Below are 16,345 nucleotides of genomic sequence, written 5' to 3' on the forward strand. Positions count from 1 at the left end.
ACAGTAAGAAAAGTATCTCTGTCTATCTGTTTTAAAATCTATTGGAGATAGAATAGGATGGGATACTACTCATTCTTCATGTAGTTTTTTTTTTTTTCCTCTTCTCTTCAGAAAATCTGTACCCCTACCTCACTGATGCTATCCCAATAACCCCAGGCTTTAGTCACACATAGGAAATAGTTGCCATTCTGTGCTTTCATAATGGTTAACCATGCCTTTCACTTAAAGAATTCCAGAAATTGACTTTAGGAGAACTAAACATTGAACGAATCTTGTGAAGTGTTCTACCTTGGGAAGGAATGCTAAACAATTGATTTACAGCCTTATTGCTACTGGCCAGACCACCAGGTGACCCATTACTCAATATAACCATAGCAACAAGATGCACTGACCTGCATACCCTATGTCTCATGTGCTTTGCCCAGCTCGGCCTGCATACCTTACCCCTGATGTCAATTCCTGTGCTTTGCTTAACAAAAATAATAATAAAAAAAACCTGCTGCAGATTTTGGCTTTTTCAGAGAGCCAGCCAGAGGATCCTTACACCTCAGCTCTGCTGTCTCCCTTGTGCTCAAGCACAAGTCCCAAAATAAAAGCCTTGTCTAGGAAATCTTGTTGGCCCTTTGTTAACTTCTGTTACATGGGAGCCAAAGAGCCTGTGGTCTGTAACATGTTCTCTGGCAACCATGAAGTGATTATGGGATGTGGAGAGCATTTTTCTCCAAGGAGGAGGCTTGTGAGCCAGCAGGATGGTGGGGTGTGTGTGCCCCCTTCATGGGTGACAGGTGGTCACCTGAATCTTTGACTCAGCATTGCCACAACTGGTGAGTTTTCCTCCTGCCTCCCCAAGACTGCCAGACAATGCTTTCTCTCTCCTCCTGTCCCCTATTTGTTGTGTCTTTCTTTTTCCTTCTTCTTTCTTCCTACTTTTCATTAACTTCATCGGTTCAAATTGAATAGACACCTGTGCAGGACAGATTGCAATGGCTGATTGGTTCAGCTGGTAGGACTGTCATCTTTAAGTCTGCTAAGTACTTTTCCTCCCTTTCCCACACCTGTGGGGAAGGGAAGCCTGTGGACTTTTCTGTTGTCTATCTTTTCGGGCATGTTATCCAATGGACTCTGGGTGCTGCCTTTTGAGGAGAGAATTGACAGCACATGGTTCCAGAGTTTCAGCTGCTCATGTCCTAATCCATTTTTCCATTTTGTGTGTTTGATGTGACAACATATTCCCCTATGCCTCCTATTGGGTGGCATCTTGTAAAAAATGAGAGACTTTTGCCTATGATTCCATAAAACAGAAAAAGATGTGCTTTTTGTGTTTGTTTTTTTGTAGCATGGCTTGTCCCCCACAGCTATGGCATAGTGAGCGGGGTCATCAAAAGCCACTCTGCTCTTCCAGAAACTGCAGAGAGAGGAAATCCTAAAACCTGACATGCCAGAAAAAGGGTAAAAATTTCTTACCAGCCAAACTCCTGGCCTCTCTCTGTGTAAACCAGTTGATGAAATGGTAAAAATCACTGTTTGTCTCCCCTGCAAAGCTTTGATTAAAGGGAAAAGGGATTTGTGAGACTAGCCTTCATCTGTAGCAAATCTGGTGTACTTTGAGCTATATAAATTTGTCTTTCTGTGTTGTTCTGTCATAAAGTGTGGCCCCGCAGGATAAAATACGAGCCTAGGCCCTCTGTAAGCCTTCTATTGCAAGCAAGCCTTGCAGACTGCTCAGCTACAAACTTTGCTGTGGGTCCCTGAAACAAAAGCCAGATGAGGTTTCCCTCTCATCTTGTTTTATGTCCTTGGGAGCTTGACCATGTGACCATGTGGAGGTACCTGTCTTGGTCTCTACCATCTGGAGGGCTGGAAATTTCAGGTTCGTGTCAGGCAGCTAGCCTGAAAGGACTTGGAGTCTGAGTTGCATCAGCACACTCTTTACCCTGAATATGTCATGCTCTTGAGTGAGTTTTGTCTTGAAAGATCCCATCTCTATTTGGCTTTAGTTGTCTTTTGCTATCTTAGGTCATTTCTGAGAATGAATTATTGGGGACCACGGAGATGCCTCCTCTACTCCCTCTAGATATACCTTTTGCTTATATAGTAAAAACCTCTAAAATTACTATCTGAACTTCAAAAGGCTTTTGGATTCACTCACTGTTGGAACTAAGTACACCATCAAAAGAAAAGGACTTTAGAGATCTCTTATTCTCAACAATTAAAGAAAAAATGGTTTAAAATAAAAGAAGGATGCATAATAATGTCATAGCTAGCCTTTAAAATGATCTTGAGCATCCTGGTCAACAGAGTAAAATGCAAAATTTTTTAAAAATTAAGAAGTTATATTGAGCAGTTAAAAATATTTTACAACCTAAAACATGACTGCTCTAGGCTCCTTCTGGGAAGAGCAGTGGCAACTGCCATATGTTGTAGCTCAGTAGCTATAGACCTCACCCTTTCCTGATGTGTGTGGCTTCGGTTCAATTCTCAGCTTAAGGAATAGGTTCTTTCTGGTTTGTGACCTTTAAAACTTGTTGATTCTTTTCTCCTCCATGAACAACTTCTGAGCCTGTCTCTTGAATTTTTCTTTCTTTGAGTTATCTTTGGGGCAATTTGAGCTCTTGTAAAAACCACTTGCCGTCTTTTTGGAGACAACTTGTGATTCTGTGGTTAAATCATAACCTTACTTAAGGCTTATTGGTTTCAATCAGGAAAATACCTTTGGGAAAACAAAAGGCTTAAAAGCTAGAGGTGTCAGCTATTTGTCCCAGCTAGAGTCTGGTAATAAAAGATTTAAAAGAATTTTTAAATAAAAGAGCTCTATGCTTAGAAGTGAACTTAATTAAAAGGGGATATCCAAGATATACCTGTACTTAAAAGGCCATTATGTTTTTTTCTCTTCTTGGATCTTGTTTTTTGAAAAAAAAAATATATATATATTTATTTATATTTATAAAAAATATATATTATATATTATAAAATGTATCATATATTTAATATACACAATATATAAGTATATATAATATATAAATATATATAATATTAGATATTTTATGTATTTATAAATATATACAATATTATATAATTTATTATACAAATTTTATAACATATAATTTATTAAATAATTATATATTATATGTAATATAATATATTATATATAAAATATATATTATAAAATATATATATGTATTTTTTTCTTCTTAGTTGACTGAATTGTTTCTCCATTTATTTTTGTCTGTCCTCTTGCTACCCTCAAGTTCATGTAAGAAGACCTCAGGTAATTTGTGACAGTCTTGGGAAAAACAGAGGAGGTTCTGCAGGCCTCATTTTGGGAGAAAGCTCTGCTTTCGTCATGGAACCCAAATAATTGTAAGTGGGCAGATCCCTCTCAACTAAGGCTCTGCTCTGTTTTGCATTGTGTTACCTGACCTCTTTGACTTTTGTGGGCATCAGAAATTACTTTGCATTATTAAAAAACACCCTTAATTTGTAATAGCTAAATAAGAGATACACTTTTAAAAATGTCTAATGGCAATTGTTTATAGTGAGTGGCTACTACTACAAGCCGGTACTCCTTTCTTTGTGCATTTAGATAAGAAAAACATGCTCTTGAGCCCCTAGAAGGTATCGAATGGGGGATGGGCTGATTACAGAGTGGGCTGATTGGAGTCGGGTTGCCCACCAGCCTTGGAGAAATGTCCTTGCAATGAACTACACTGTGAAAGTGTTGCACTGTCCCATCCCATAGTATTTCTCTGTTTTTTGGGACCCAAGATTCAGTGTAAAAATGGGATTCTTGAAAACTCTCCATGCGCCAGAGTATCCGCTTTTCCTAGCTATCTCACCTGAACTTTTATTCAAACCATATTTTCTTGGTTTGATTAAAATAGAAATTCTCTATCTTATTTCACCTAAGAGTTGTCCCTTTAGAAATACAAATTAGAGTTGCCTTACTGACAATTGTTTAGGACCGGGAACAGGTACTTAAGAGACTAATCGTCTACAACGGAAAACAAAAGGTTTTTCTTTGCCTTTTAAATAACTACAGAAAAAAGAGGGAGCAGAAAATAGATTCAATTGACCTCATGCTGTCTTTTTGTTTGGAAAGTGGAGTCTCCCCTCTATCAATGAGTAAAGGTTTTTGACTTAAAAAGTTTTCAGAGGCCGGGCGCGGTGGCTCAAGCCTGTAATCCCAGCACTTTAGGAGGCCGAGACGGGCGGATCACGAGGTCAGGAGATCGAGACCATCCTGGCTAACACGGTGAAACCCCGTCTCTACTAAAAAATACAAAAAACTAGCCGGGCGAGGTGGCGGGCCCTGTAGTCCCAGCTACTCCGGAGGCTGAGGCAGGAGAATGGCCTGAACCCGGGAGGCGGAGCTTGCAGTGAGCTGAGATCCGGCCACTGCACTCCAGCCTGGGCGACAGAGCGAGACTCCCTCTCAAAAAAAAAAAAAAAAAGAAGCTTTTAGAGTTATCACTTTGGCTAAACAAATGGCTTATAGTAGCCTGGGATTCTATTTTGCTTTATCAATCAAGTGTTTTAGACCTTTTGATATCTGACAAACTTTTCAAGATCAAATTAAGCATTAGGTCCTTTTAGGTCCAAAAGAGATATATTTGGCTTATTTGATATATTAAACCCATACAAGAAACATTGTTAAATTAAAAATGTTGTTTAGCCTTCATTAGATTATATTCCTATAAATGTGTTAATATGTATTTGAAAATTATATGAGATTCCTATAATTCTGATATTCTTCAGTATGTTATCAATAATTGTAATTGTTATGTTAAATTATTGTGTTCCACGGAGATTACCAGATTTCTTTTTTTTTTTTTTTCTCTGAGATGGAGTTTTGCTCTTGTCACCCAAGCTGCAGTGCAATAGCAAAATCTTGGCTCACTGCAACCTCTGTCTCCTGGGTTCAAGTGATTCTCATGCCTCAGCCTCCCAAGTAGCTGGGGTTACGGGCATGCACCACCATGCCCCACTAATTTTTGTATTTTTAGTAGAGATAGGGTTTCACCATGTTGTCCAGGCTGGTCTCAAACTCCTAACCTCAGGTGATCCACCTGCCTCGGCATTCCACAGTGCTGGGATTACAGGCGTGAGCCACCACACCCGGCCTGATTACCAGATTTTCTTGTTGATTGTGTCATTAGTTAGTCATGGCTATCCTAAGACTTTTGTCATGCACAGACAATTGTTACATTGTTTTGATTCTTTTCTTTTTAAATTTTTATTATATTTTTATTATACTTAAAGTTCTAGGGTACATGTGCACAACGTGCAGGTTTGTTACATATGTATACATGTGCCATGTTGGTGTGCTGCACCCATTACCTCGCCATTTACGTTAGATATATCTCCTAATGCTAGCCCTCACCACTCCCCCCACCCCACGACAGGCCCTGGTGTGTGATGTTCCCCTTTCGGTGTCCAAGTGTTCTCATTGTTCAGTTCCCACCTATGAGTGAGAACATGCAGTGGTTGATTTTTTTGTCCTTGCAATAGTTTACTGAGAATGATGGCTTCCAGCTTCATCCATGTCCCTACAAAGGACATGAACTCATCCTTTTTTATGGCTGCATAATATTCCATGGTGTATATGTGCCACATTTTCTTAATCCAGTCTACCATTGATGGACATTTGGGTTGGTTCCAAGTCTTTGCTATTGTGAATAGTTCCGCAGTAAACATACTTGTGCATGTGTCTTTATAGCAGCATGATTTATAATCCTTCGGGTATATACCCAGTAATGGGATGGCTGGGTCAAATGGTATTTCTAGTTCTAGATCCTTGAGGAATCGCCACACTGTCTTCCACAACAGTTGAACTAGTTTACAGTCCTACCAACAGTGTAAAGGTGTTCTTATTTCTCCACATCCTCTCTAGCACCTGTTGTTTCCTGACTTTTTAATGATTGCCATTCTAACTGGTGTGAGATGGTATCTCATTGTGGTTTTGATTTGCATTTCTCTGATGGCCAGTGATGATGAGCATTTTTTCATGTGTCTGTTGGCTGCATAAATGTCTTCTTTGGGAATTGTCTGTTCATATACTTTGCCCACTTTTTGATGGGGTTGTTTGTTTTTTTCTTGTAAGTTTGTTTGAGTTATTTGTAGATTCTGGATATTAGCCTTTTGTCAGATAGATAGGTTGCAAAAATTTTCTCCCATTCTGTAGGTTGCCTATTCACTCCGATGGTAGTTTCTTTTACTAATGGTAGTTTCTTTTAGTTTAATTAGATCCCATTTGTCAATTTTGGCTTTTGTTGCCATTGCTTTTGGTATTTTAGACATGAAGTCCTTGCCCATGCCTATGTCCTGAATGGTATTGCCTAGGTTTTCTTCTAGGGTTTTTATGGTTTTAGGTCTAACATTTAAGTCTTTAAACCATCTTGAATTAATTTTTGTATAATGTGTAAGGAAGGATCCAGTTTCAGCTTTCTACATATGGCTAGCCAGTTTTTCCAGCACCATTTATTAAATAGGGAATCCTTTCCCCATTTGTTGTTTTTGTCAGGTTTGACAAAGATCAGATGGTTGTAGGTGTGTGGTATTATTTCTGAGAGCTCTGTTCTGTTCCATTGGTCTATATCTCTCTTTTGGTACCAGTACCATGCTGTTTTGGTTACTGTAGCCCTGTAGGATAGTTTGAAGTCAGGTAGTGTGATGCCTCCAGCCTTATTCTTTTGGCTTAGGACTGACTTGGCAATGCAGGCTCTTTTTTGGTTCCATATGAGCTTTAGAGTAGTTTTTTCCAATTCTGTGAAGAACGTCATTGGTAGCTTGATGGGGATGGCATTGAATCTATACATTACCTTGGGCAGTATGGCCATTTTCATGATACTGATTCTTCCTATCCATGAGCATGGAATATTCTTCCATTTGTTTGTTTCATCTTTTATTTTGTTGAGCAGTGGTTTGTAGTTCTCCTTGAAGGCCTCCTTCACATCCCTTATAAGTTAGATTCCTAGGTATTTTATTCTATTTGAAGCAATTGTGAATGGGATTTCACTCATGGTTCGCGTCTCTGACTGTTATTGGTGTATAAGAATGCTTGTGATTTCTGCACATTGATTTTGTATCCTGAGACTTTGCTGAAGTTGCTTATCAGCTTAAGGAGATTTGGAGCTGAGACTATGGGGTTTTGTAGATATACAATCATGTCATCTGCAAACAGGCACAATTTGACTTCCTCTTTTCCTAATTGAATACCCTTTATTTCTTTCTCCTGCCTGATTGCCCTGGCCAGAACTTCCAACACTATGTTGAATAGGAGTGGTGAGAGAGGGCATACTTGTCTTGTGTTGGTTTTCAAAGGGGACGCTTCCAGTTTTTGCCCATTCAGTATGGTATTGGCTGTGGGTTTGTCATAAATAGCTCTTATTATTTTGAGATACATCCCATCAATACCTAATTTATTGAGAGTTTTTACCATGAAGGGCTGTTGAACTTTGTCAAAGACCTTTTCTGCATCTATTGAGATAATCATATGGTTTTTGTCTTTGGTTCTGTTTATATGATGGATTACATTTATTGATTTGCATATGTTGATCCAGCAATGCATCCCAGGGATGAAGCCCACTTGATCATGGTGGGTAAGCTTTTTGATGTGCTGCTGGATTTGGTTTGCCAGTATTTTACTGAGGATTTTTGCATCGATGTTCATCAGGGATATTGGTCTAAAATTCTCTTTTTTTTTGTTGTGTCTCTGCCAGGCTTTGGTATCAGGATGTTGCTGGCCTCATAAAATGAGTTAGGGAAGATTCCCTCTTTTTCTATTGATTGGAATAGTTTCAGAAGGAATGGTACCAGCTCCTCCTTGTACCTCTGGTAGAATTTGGCTGTGAATCCATCTGTTCCTGGATTTTTTTTGGTTGGTAGGCTATTAATTATTGCCTCAATTTCAGAGCCTGTTATTCATCTATTCAGAGATTCAACTCCGTCCTGGATTAGTCTTGGGAGGGTGTATGTGTCCAGGAATGTATCCATTTCTTCCAGATTTTCTAGTTTATTTGCATAGAGGTGTATATAGTATTCTCTGATGGTAGTTTGTATTTCTGTGGGATCGGTGGTGATATCCCCTTTATCATTTTTTTTTTTTTTTGCATCTATTTTATTCTTCTCTCTTTTCTTCTTTAGTAGCCTTGCTGTAGCCTATCTATTTTTTTGATCTTTTGAAAAAACCAGCTCCTGGATTCACTGATTTTTTTTGAATTTTCTTTGTGTCCCTATCTCTTTCAGTTCTGCTCTGATCTTAGTCATTTCTTGCCTTCTGCTAGCTTTTGAATGTGTTTGCTCTTGCTTCTCTAGTTCTTTTAATTGTGATGTTAGGGTGTCAATTTTAGATCTTTCCTGCTTTCTCTTGTAGGCATTTAGTGCTATAAATTTCACTCTACACACTGCTTTAAATGTGTCCCAGAGATCCTTGTATGTTGTGCCTTTGTTCTCATTGGTTTCAAAGAACATCTTTATTTCTGCCTTCATTTTGTTATTTACCCAGCAGTCATTCAGGAGAAGGTTGTTTTGTTTCCAGGTAGTTGAGTGGTTTTGAGTGAGTTTCTTAATCCTGAGTTCTAGTTTGATTGAACTGTGGTCTGAGAGACAGTTTTTTATAATTTTGTTCCTTTACATTTCCTGAGAAGTGCTTTACTTCCAACTATGTGGTCAATTTTGGAATAAGTGAGATGTGGTGCTGAGAAGAATGTGTATTCTGTTGATTTGAGGTGGAGAGTTCTGTAGATGTCTATTAGGTCTGCTTGGTGCAGAGTTGAGTTCAATTCCTGGATATCCTTGTTAACTCTCTGTCTCGTTGATTTGTCTAATGTTGACAGTGGGGTGTTAAAGTCTCCCATGATTATTGTGTGGGAGTCTAAGTCTCTTTGTAGGTCTCTAAGGACTTGCTTTATGAATCTGGGTGCTCCTATATTGGGTGCATATATATTTAGGATAGTTAGCTCTTCTTGTTGAATTGATCCCTTTACCATTATGTAATGGCTTTCTTTGTCTCTTTTGATCTTTGTTGGTTTAAAGTCTGTTTTATCAGATACTAGGATTGCTACCCCTGTCTTTTTTTGTTTTCTATTTGCTTGGTAGATCTTCCTCCATCCTTTTATTTTGAGCCTATGTGTGTCTCTGCACGTGAGAAGGGTCTCCTAAGTACAGCACACTGATGGGTCTTGACTCTATCCAATTTGGCAGTCTGTGTCTTTTAATTGTGGCATTTAGCCCATTTACATTTAAGGTTAATATTGTTATGTGTGAATTTGATCCTGACATTATGATGTTAGCTGGTTATTTTGCCTGTTAGTTGATGCAGTTTCTTCCTAGCATCGATGGTCTTTACAATTTGGCCTGTTTTTTCAGTGGCTGGTACCAGTTGTTCCTTTCCATGTTTAGTGCTTCCTTTAGGAGCACTTGTAGGGCAGGCCTGGTGGTGACAAAATCTCTCAGCATTTTCTTGTGTGTAAAGGATTTTATTTCTCCTTTACTTATGAAACTTAGTTTGACTGGATGTGAAATTCCGGGTTGAAAATTCTTGTCTTTAAGAATGTTGAATATTGGCCCCCACTCGCTTCTGGCTTATGGAGTTTCTGCTGAGAGATCTGCTGTTAGTCTGAAGGGCTTCCCTTTGTGGGTAACCGACCTTTCTCTCTGGCTGCCCTTAACATTTTTCCTTTGTTTCAACTTTGGTGAATCTGACAATTGTGTGTCTCTTGGAGCTGCTCTTCTCGAGGAGTATCTTTGTGGTGTTCTCTGTATTTCCTGAATTTGAATGTTGGCCTGCCTTGTTAGGTTGGGAAAGTTCTCCTGGAAAATATCCTGCAGAGTGTTTTCCAACTGGGTTCCATTCTCCCCATCACTTTCAGGTACACCAATCAGATGTAGATTTGGTCTTTTCACATAGTCCCTTATTTCTTGGAAGCTTTGTTCATTTCTCTTTGCTCTTTTTTCTCTAAACTTCTCTTCTTGCTTCATTTCATTCATTTGATCTTCAATCACTGATACCCTTTCTTCCAGTTGATCAAATCGGCTGCTGAAGCTTGTGCATTCATCACGTAGTTCTTGTGCCATGGTTCTCAGCTCCATCAGGCCATTTAAGAACTTCTCTACATTGGTTATTCCAGTTAACCATTCTTATACTCTTTTTTCAAGGTTTTTAGCTTCTTTGTGATGGGTTTGAACTTCCTCCTTAAGCTCAGAAAAGTTGGATCGTCTGAAGCCTTCTTCTCTCAACTCGTCAAAGTCATTCTCCATCCAGCTTTGTCCCATTGCTTGCTAGGAGTTGCATTCCTTTGGAGGGGGAGAGGCACTCTGATTTTTAGAATTTTCTGCTTTTCTGCTCTATTTTTTCCCTATCTTTCTGGTTTTATCTACCTTTGATCTTTGGTGATGGTGACGTACAGATTGGGTTTTGGTGTGGATGTCCTTTCTGATTGTTAGTTTTCCTTCTAACACTCAGGACCCTCAGCTGCAGATATGTTGGAGTTTACTGGAGGTCCACTCCAGACCCTATTTTCCTGGGTATCATCAGTGGAGGCTACAGAACAGTGAATATTGCTGAACAGCAAATATTGCTGCCTGATCATTCCTCTGGAAGCTTTGTCTCAGAGGGGTACCGGCCATGTGAGGTGTCAGTCTGCCCCTACTGGGGGGTGCCTCTCAGTTAGGATACCTGGGGGTCAGGGACCCACTTGAGGTGGCAGTCTGTCCGTTCTCAGATCTCAAACTCTGTGCTGGGAGAACCACTACTCTCTTCAAAGCTGTCAGACAGGGACATGTAAGTCTGCAGAAGTTTATACTGCATTTTGTTTGGCTATGCCCTGCCCCTAGAGGTGGAGTCTACAGAGGCAGGCAGGCTTCCTTGAGCTGCGGTGGGCTCCACCCAGTTTGAGCTTCCTGGCTGCTTTGTTTACCTTCTCAAGCCTCAGCAATGGGAGGCGCCCCTCCCCCAGCCTCACTGCCACCTTGCAGTTCAATCTCAGACTGCTGTGCTAGCAATGAGCAAGGCTCCATGGGCATGGGACCCTCCAAGTCAGGCTCAGGATATAATTTCCTGGTGTGCTCTTTGCTAAGACCATTGGTAAAGTGCAGTATTAGGGTGGGAGTGACCCAATTTTCCAGGTGCCATCTCTCACAGCTTCCCTTGGCTAGGAAAGGGAATTCCCTGACCCTTTGCACTTCCCAGGTGAGGCGATGCCTCACACTGCTTCAGCTCATGCTTGGTGGGCTGCACCCACTGTCCTGCACCCACTGTCCAGTAAGCCCTATTGAGATGAACCCAGTACCTCAGCTGGAAATGCAGAAACCCCCATCTTTTGTGTCACTCCTGCTGGAAGCTGTAGACTGGAGTTGTTCCTATTCAGCCATCTTGGAACCACCCCAATTATTTTCAAAAGGCACTTTATAACCAGCTATAGAACTCTGACAGGTGCTCTTGAAAGCAGGTCTCTGATAACTTTGGAGTTTGGACTATTAGAATAGAGGAAAAAACTTCTAAGACTTTCCTGGAGATGTTATGTGTTAATAAATATTGAGTGCAACAAGAGTTAATTGACTGGACTACACTAATAGAAAATTGAAATAGTCTTTTTATAAATTTCTTGAAATTCTGCTGATCCTTTTTGTTTTGTTTTGCAGAGTCAAGAAAACTTTTTTCCTGTTGAACTAATTATAGCTTTTAACAATTGAGTACTATATATTCCTATAAGCAAATTTGGAGCATTTTTCTTTCTACCTGATTTCTTCAGAATTTGGAAACTATTTGTGTCTATTCTTAACTTATGGTAATATAGTTATTTCCATAAGTTCAATAAGAATCTGTTTCCTTTTGTAACAGAACACAATTGGGGACACTGGGTATTTTACCAGGGGTTTGACTGAAATGGCATGCTTCCAACTGCTTTTAAAATTTGAGGTTGACTTACAAAGCTGATAAAAAGCCCCTTGGAGAAACTTGCCTCATACCTTGTCTATGCAGTCCCTGTATAGAGTAAAAATGTCACCCTCTAACAGGTTCTGGAACTCCAAGTTATGTTGGGACCTTAAGAGGGGAGGAATTCACACAATTCATACAAGTATTTGTAGGGACAGATAAATCAGTGGTTAGGCTCAAGGCTTTAAAAAGTCTAAGCTAAGATTCCTTATAGAACAAAGTTCTAGCACAATAAAAACAAACAAGACTCTATATGACAAATAATTATTCTTGCTGTACTTTATGCAAAAAATCAGGCCAAGTATAAGACTAAAACTTATTTGCAAACAAATCAGTACTACCATGATTTGTCTTTGATTAAATGAAACTGGAGATAAGAAGACCGTAATATACATGTTGTTAGGTTCTAGTCTTGTCCATTGTTATTGAGTTTTTAAATATTATTTTCCATGCAATGAGTATCCAAACTAACATTTTCAAATTTTTCTTCCATTCTTCTGACTTAAATGCGATAAAATTGCTAGTATCTCTTTTCTAAGGCCCTACAGACTGAAGCTTATTTCTTATAACACAGGCAAGAAAAATGTATCAGATTGTCAGCATCTTCCTCCTCTGTAACTAAAGATGCTTTGAGTCTAACGTCTGGGTAGATTATGCCCATGATTAATGTTTGTTTTTCTTCTCTTTCCATGTAAATGCCTCTTATTAAAAGTCTGTCTTATAGTTTGACAACAGGAGGTTGGTTCTCCTGCCTATTCACTTACATTTCAAATGGCATCTGATCTCTTGTTATAAGCATTGTTAAACTGGGCTTAAGAATTTCATTATTCACTGGGTGCTATTTGATTTCTAAAATAATTATTTGTTATATTCAACAGCAGTACACATAATTAAAGTTTATGTCTTCAGCCTTCAGCCATTCCAACTCGTGCTACTGATGGCCCAAGGAGTCCAACCCTTACCATCACAGGAGGATCCTAGTTCCTACTGATCTTTAGAACAGCCAGTGAAAAATTTCCATGCCTTCCGAGGTTAGGCAGTGGTGACAATCCTATTCAGTAGGAAGTAGCTTCAGAAGATGAGATCTTTGACCCTCTCTAAGAATAAGGAGAATATAATCTCTCAGGGGGGAATTGAAATAGAATAGGAGTGGGATGTGGCTCCCACTTCACATATTTTTTCTTCTTTATTCTCTTCACAAAATCCACAGCACTATCTTGCTGATGCTATACCCACTAATCCTGAGGCTTTAGTCACACATAGAAAATAGCCATTCTTCTGTGTTCTCATAATGTTTAACCACACCTTTTATTTAAAATATTCTAAAAGTTGGGCCTTAAGAAATCTTAACACTGAACCACAGTTGCAGAGTGTCCCACCTCGGGAAAGAATACTGAACAATTGATTTACAGTCTTGTTGTTGCTGGCCAGACCACCAGGTGGCCCATTACTCAAGATAACCATAGCAACAAGATGCACTGACCTGCACACCCTACCCATCATGTGCTTTGCCCAGCTCAGCCTGCATACTTTACCCCTGATGTCAATTCCTGTGCTTTGCCTAATCAAGCAAAGAAAAACCCCACTGGATTTTTTCAAGGAGCCAGCCAGAGGATTCTTACACCTCACTTCTGCTGTCTCTCTTGGACTTCAGCACAAGCCCCAAAATAAAAGCTTTGTCTGGGAAATCTGCTAGACCTCATGTTAATTTCCATTACAGGGGAAGCCAAAGACCCTGTGATCTATAACTCTATCTCTCTTTCTATCATAAATGAATAAATAAAAACTGAAATGCATCCAATGCCACTGAGAACTTTTATTAGTGATCATTTCACTTAATCATTTAATTAGTCTCACCACACCTTATTTCTTCAGCCATAAAATAGGGTTACATAAAGTATCTAGTTTGTAGGGCTGCTGGGAGGCAGAGAAAATATGTATAAGATGCCTAGATTTGTGCTCACACGCAGTAAATGCCTAATAAATGTTGGCATTAAACATTTATATGAAGAATGTTTTGATTTTTATTTTCTTTTTAAATACTCTTTACTTCTTCATTTTCTACAATGAGAAGAAATACTTTATAATCAGAAAGCAAAACAAAGCATGAAGGGCTTTAGAAAAATCTCTGGATGATATTAATACAATATTGAGCTCCAAATATAAAGTTCTATAGAGCGAGGTTGAGTTTTAAAATTTGTGGCTTATAAATAGCGCCTGTCAGGCCAGGCACGGGGGTTCATGCCTGTAATCTCAGCACTCTGGGAGGCCGAGACAGGGGGATCACTTGACGTCAGGAGTTCGCGACTAGGCTGGCCAACATGGTGAAACCCCATCTCTCTCTATTAAAAATACAAAAAATTAGCTGGACATGGTGGCACGTGCCTGTGATCCCAGCTACTCGGGAGGCTGAGGCAGGAGAATCGCTTGAATCTGGGAGGTGGAGGTTGCAGTGAGCAGAGATTGCACCACTGCCCTCCAGCCTGGGTGACAGAGTGAAACTCCATCTCAAAAAATAAACAAACAAACAAACAAAAAAGAAATAAGGCCCATCAGAATAACTTTATATACAACTTGAAATATTTTATCAATATGATTTAAATATTTTAATATTAAATATTAATAGCAATAATGGATCTTCATGGTAAAATGTATCTTTGTGTTATGCTCATCTACATACACTTGACTAAATTTGTGTACCTTAAAGTTGCCACAAAACCCCACCTCCTAAAGGCTACAGTGTTTCTGGATGGGTGGTTCACAAAATATCCAGTTGAACTTGTCTAAGATTTTTCTGAGCATATGGTGAAGAGGTGGGAGATAATGCTTTCAGTTACTTATACTCACTGGCTTTGCCTGGGCTGATATATTTCTGGAACTTTAATATTATTCAAAATAAAGTAGAGAATTCAACACAATGTATTTGATTATTTCTGACTGTTGTTTTGTCTCCAGTGTTGATAGGAGTCTGGCAATAATAACAGAGCAATACAGTCTAATGACTTTGGATTCTTGAGTTTTAAGTCATCTTGTAACTCAAAGATGGATGTTGCAATTTTAGTTTCACTACTGACTGGCTGCCTATTATTATCACACTGTCCTGTTTTTCTTAAGCATAAAATGGGGTTATAATGCTGACCTTTGTTTCTCTTTCAGAGTATTTGTTTCAAAATTCTTTAAGGTGTAGTATAACAATGCATATAATATGCCCAGATAAATTAAAAATATATAACTAGGAAAATAACTCAGGAAAATATCTTGAAATGAGAAAAATAAAATAAACCTCGAAGTGAGTAGTAAATTGCTTGCCAAGAGATACTGTGTGCTTATTGGACATGGGCCATGATTTCAACTCAATGTGCTTTAGTAGCCAATTGAAAAGGAAAAAAAAAATGGGTTATACAACTCAGAGAGTCAATAAGATAAAGTTTATCATGTCAATAGGCATAAAATCAAAACAAAGTAGTTGCTCCTGAGAAACTATGTTACTGGTAATTTCTCCACAGTAAATATATAGGCACTTTTCATAGGGCAATTTCTTATATGATTCTTTAAATTAGACCGGTAAATGAACACTAAAACATAATTTTATATAATTAATCTATGTGGGGTCAGAACACTATATATTCATGTACAAGCTTTATGATAATCTGGCTTAACCCATGCACTCACGTTGAAGCTCCTAGAGAGACTTAGAAGGATTGCCTATCTTTTAGGCAGTTCTCAATTATGCATCTTTAAAGTGTACCTTTGTTAATAAATAGATTGCAGTTGTAACATGCTGCCAGTTAGATTTCAAGTTAATTCACAGTTAAGTTTCAACGGACTGAAAAGGAGAATTGACTTCTTGTGAAAATTGAGTTTAAGAAGAACAGAAAGCTAACCAACCTCTTCATTCAGATGGGTGTAGAAGTCATTGGTGGGCAGGGCCGGGCCAGGATTCTTGTCTTAAATATGAGTCATGGAATCAGGTTGTTCAACAGAAGAGCAAACTAAACATAATCATCTGGACACAGTGGCTCATGACTATAATCCCAGCACTATGGGAGGCCACAGTGGGAAGATAGCTTGAGGCCAGAAGCTCAAGACCAGCCTAGGAAACATAGTGAGATCCCTGTCTCCACAAAAAACAAAAAAGAAAAAAAAAAAGAAAAAAAGTTAGCTGGGTGTAGTTACTTTTGGGAGGCTGAGGTAGGAGGATCACTTGAGTTTGAGAAGTCAAGGGTAATAGAGCAAGAAACTGTCAAAAAATAATAATAAAACCAAACAGAAACTAAAAATAACAAATTGAAAACAGACAATTAAAGAGATTAGTCTAAACAAACAAAAAACAGAAATAAAATATAATTTTAAGGTAAAATTTATTCTAAAAATAAAATATTAATTTTAAAATATGGAAAAAGCAATTAA

General features: G+C 38.7%; 1 long non-coding RNA gene across 1 annotated transcript in view; it reads left to right on the forward strand.

The window, feature by feature from the left end:
- The first annotated feature begins 517 nt into the window (after positions 1 to 517).
- Positions 518 to 16,345, forward strand: part of LOC103236146 (uncharacterized) — a 189,237-nt gene continuing 173,409 nt past the window's right edge. Inside the window, exon 1 of the long non-coding RNA XR_005238193.2 lies at positions 518 to 824. This is a non-coding gene — a long non-coding RNA (uncharacterized lncRNA). The remainder of the gene's footprint in view (positions 825 to 16,345) is intronic.

This window comes from Chlorocebus sabaeus, chromosome 7 (assembly GCF_047675955.1).
Source record: "Chlorocebus sabaeus isolate Y175 chromosome 7, mChlSab1.0.hap1, whole genome shotgun sequence".
Lineage (NCBI taxonomy): Eukaryota > Metazoa > Chordata > Mammalia > Primates > Cercopithecidae > Chlorocebus > Chlorocebus sabaeus.